This window comes from Rhinichthys klamathensis, unplaced genomic scaffold, assembly GCF_029890125.1.
Source record: "Rhinichthys klamathensis goyatoka isolate OS25496 unplaced genomic scaffold, OSU_Roscu_1.1 h1tg000249l_1, whole genome shotgun sequence".
Classification (NCBI taxonomy): domain Eukaryota; kingdom Metazoa; phylum Chordata; class Actinopteri; order Cypriniformes; family Leuciscidae; genus Rhinichthys; species Rhinichthys klamathensis.
In genome coordinates, this window is record NW_026606771.1 from 1,195,334 (window position 1) to 1,199,280 (window position 3,947).

Consider the following 3,947-nt stretch of genomic DNA (forward strand, 5'->3'; position numbering starts at 1 on the left):
TGCCTTCACTCTACAGGTGTTTGAATGACTGTAAAAGATGAACCTTCAAATAAAAAGGCAATTAAGCAGTGTATATTGGAAATGACAGATTTTACTTTTTTACTGGTCAAATCTTAGTAGTTACAGCACTCGAAAAGACTGGTCCAATCTATACTAGACTAGTGAGTTTAGTTTGTTTGACAGATACTTTGCCAAAGCAATGGCGCAAAACACAACATTAAAGAGCTCTTATTTAATGAAGTTTAAAAATATTTTCAGTTCATTATGAAAATATATGGTGAGATTTGAGGCCTCAGTGAGAACAGTTTGAATATTCATGATTATCATAACTTCTAGAACTGCACAATTTGGGAGGGGAAAATCTAATTGCGTTTTTTTTTTTCTGGTTAAAATTCGCAACGATTTTGTGCTGATATATTAATATGACTATAGGTCAGCTGGTCAGCTCAATGTGGCCGTTATCTGATTGGCTTGAGGAAACGGTGGGTGGAGTACTTATTTGTGGATTTTTCTGCACGTCGACGCTAGAAGTGTTTCAAAATCCACAAATGCGTGAGGGGATTTACAAATGCACAAGGAGCAATTCACAAATGCGTGCAGTGATTTACAAATGCACAGAATGCGGTTCACAAATAAATGCCAGGCAGAGTTGTGTTTGTGACATGAAACACATTTGTAAATATTTTTTTTTATTTGCAAATCTCATTTTATTTATTTGTGAGTTTTATATTTTTTTGTGAAACTCTTTACATTTATTTGTCGATCTTAATCTATTTATTTGTGAATTTGATACATTTTTTGTGAATCTCTATCTATTTATTTGGAATAATGCAACAATTCTAACCCCATACTAAACAAGACCTGCACAAACCAGCAAAGCAACAAAGCAGCACTTACCATTTTGAATAGCAATCATGCTGATCACTTTATTCATTCCAGTCAGCTCATGTAGATATGAAAATATTTGATTATTAGAAGGCTCAAGATTAGTGCGGCCTGCTGTCTGTGCCGTCTTGATTTATTTGCTCTCTTTCATCACTTTCCCTTTTATACTCATGCATTGACTCATTCTCTAAGCTGAACAGCCAATCAACCAATCAGAGCCGAACAGCAAATCTCTCTCACCAATGGGCCTAAAGCCGATTCAACATGACAACATGTGGAACACAACACAAAAACTAGCCTAACAGATGCCCAGCCGTCAGCTTGGTTTGACATGGCTATAAGGCACAATGAGTGCTTCACAAACAGAAGGCTGCATATAGTATGTCCTCCTCAGCATTAAATGTTAGAATGAGACAATCTAGTAAGTGCTTATGGCTATGTCACACATTTTCCCGCCCCCACAGTCACGGCACAAAAATAAAACTAAAACTTAATTTTGGAAAAATACTTAAATATCTTCATATTAGCCGAATTGGCGTTCTATTAATGCAATACAGTGAATGACAATCGTCTGTGGTCTCAGTGGCTTACATAACTAGCAGTTTAGTGTTAATTGATTAATTTACACTAAAACACAGGATAACATGTATGCCTTAAACTCCGAAAACATTATTTTTGTCTAACATTTCATAATGAATTCAGACAAGCTCACTGCCGACTCGTTTTCCGTCTGTTCTTTTTCGTTAATTGAAATGTGTGCAATGGATTGTGGGTGATTTAAGGACACAAAGGACACACTTGATGCATCCTGCAAAACGAGCTGAGAAAGGGATGCAAAAGTAAGGCTGCTTTCAAGGATCCTTCAAATTGAGACGGCCTTCAGAGCCGCTTGATGACGTGGTAGCCGAGATATCTGGCCTTATCACATCCTGATTCAGCCTTCATCCGGGAGTGCTGCTATTTTTAGGTTAACATCTATAGTTGAATCTTTAGTTCCATCTAGCGATAGTAACCACATTGGAAGTCGTTTAATTTAGAGCGCATGTTAAACTCCACTCCTGGAGGGCCACTGTCCTGCAGTGTAGCTCCAAAACACCTGTCTGGAGGTTTCTTGTTCAGGTGTGTTTAATTAGGGTTGGTTCTAAACTCTGCTGGACAGTTGCCCTCCAGGAACTGAGTGACACCCCTGATTTAGGCGATAGGCCTGACCCAACATATAAATAAAAACATGCAAAGATAGTTTCAAGTAAACAGCACAAACCTTTATTTTTATAAGTTCAGTCATTTTCACAACATAGACAGTTGATTTGGTAAATTTCACCACTGGACACTTTAACACAAAACCCCTTTTTGTAAGTACAGTACATTTACTACTGCATATTAGTGTTTTTTTCCTTGTACATTACACTCCAATTATCAGAAAAAAAAGAAAAGAAAAAAAAACACAATGGAAAGCATGACTAAAAACAATTCTAGATAAAAATGTAGGAAATGGAGAACAAACTCATATAGTGATGATAAACTGATCTGAACGTGGAGCGAGTACTTTATATGGTGAGCTGTGATGTTAATAAAGATTCAGTCATATCTTCTCACTTCTGATTTCCAGGGCCATGAAAGGGGCTCACTAAGGTCCTCTATCTATTGTATCGTCTGCTCATTAGTCCTGGAGGAGAGGGACCCACCTAAAAACAATCTGTACTGGGCCCCATGGATTTTAGCAGTGCCTCTGCAGATATCTACATTAAACTCTTTTTTCCAACATGATTTGAGGTTTTAAAGAATCAACAGCATTTGCCACAAATACAGTCAAGCTTTTGAATTTCAGCAAACCAGCTCCACGGTAGATCTGCCTGCTTTGGTTTACAACAGTACGTGTCAACTAGGATTTTACCCACTTAATCACATTTCCATCACATCCTACAAAAAATGGTCTGTTTATGTTAACAGAATGATAAATAATCTGCAACACATGAAAGGTATTTTTCTTCAATATTGCTCTGTAATAAAGTGACATTCATTCACAAGCAGGCATACACAACAGCAGGTAAAGAACATCCTTTATATCCTCTTTTTGTATTTTTTCTTCTTAATATCACCTAGATTTTTTTAAAGCCTAGAATTGATACAACACAGTTCACACATAAAACCAAAGACTCAAATGTATGTACAATAAGTTTTCACTAAAGGAAGGCAGAATAGCAAAGGAAAGATGCAGGAATAATCAGGGAGGGTCTTACACATGTAAACGTTAATACTTGTCATGGACTTTTTTTCTTTTTTTGCAAACGGATTTCTCATTATAGTTGCAGGTGTGGTATTATACAGAGCCACATAAAATATTTCATAGGACACACCAGTCTAGAAAGTCTTTATGGGAAATTCCAGTCAAATCTCAGACATTTGCTAAATTTCGTGAGCGTATAAGAGTGTTATTGATAGCAAGTAGGTTGAACTTATGGCTCTGCTGCTATAATGAAATTACAACATGGCTGCAAATCAGACTCTGTTTTTGACTAGAAATATACTTGACTAGACCTAATGAAGCATTTAGAATGGAATCCTACCACTATTTGCCTAAATGGCTTTATTTCCTTCCATGCAAATTTACATCAAGGAATGTTTGTGTATGATATCTGGCTTTCAGTCCCGGGACTGAAATTACATGAGGCAAGGCAGTAAACAAGATACAATGTCACAGATACAAATAAGCAAGGTTGGTGACTCGCACTGCAAAGAATTACCATGAAAACAGCTTCTTCTATACTTCTATAACGTTCTTTATATTTGACTGAATTGGTCATTTTCAAAAAAGAATAATAATAAAAAAAATAAAAATAAAACATTTTAGATATGTATCTCTAACTTTATAATTTAAATACTGAACTGTATTCATTATGTACACTTTTGGAATAAATATACAGAAATCTCTCCCCATTCCTCTTTTTTTTTATATTTGTTCATAAATAAGGTTATGGAAGAGTACAAGAAAAGAATATGAAGTGAAATGAAGGCATCGAAAACTTAAAAGATTACTGATTTTGTGTGCTACACCAAACTTG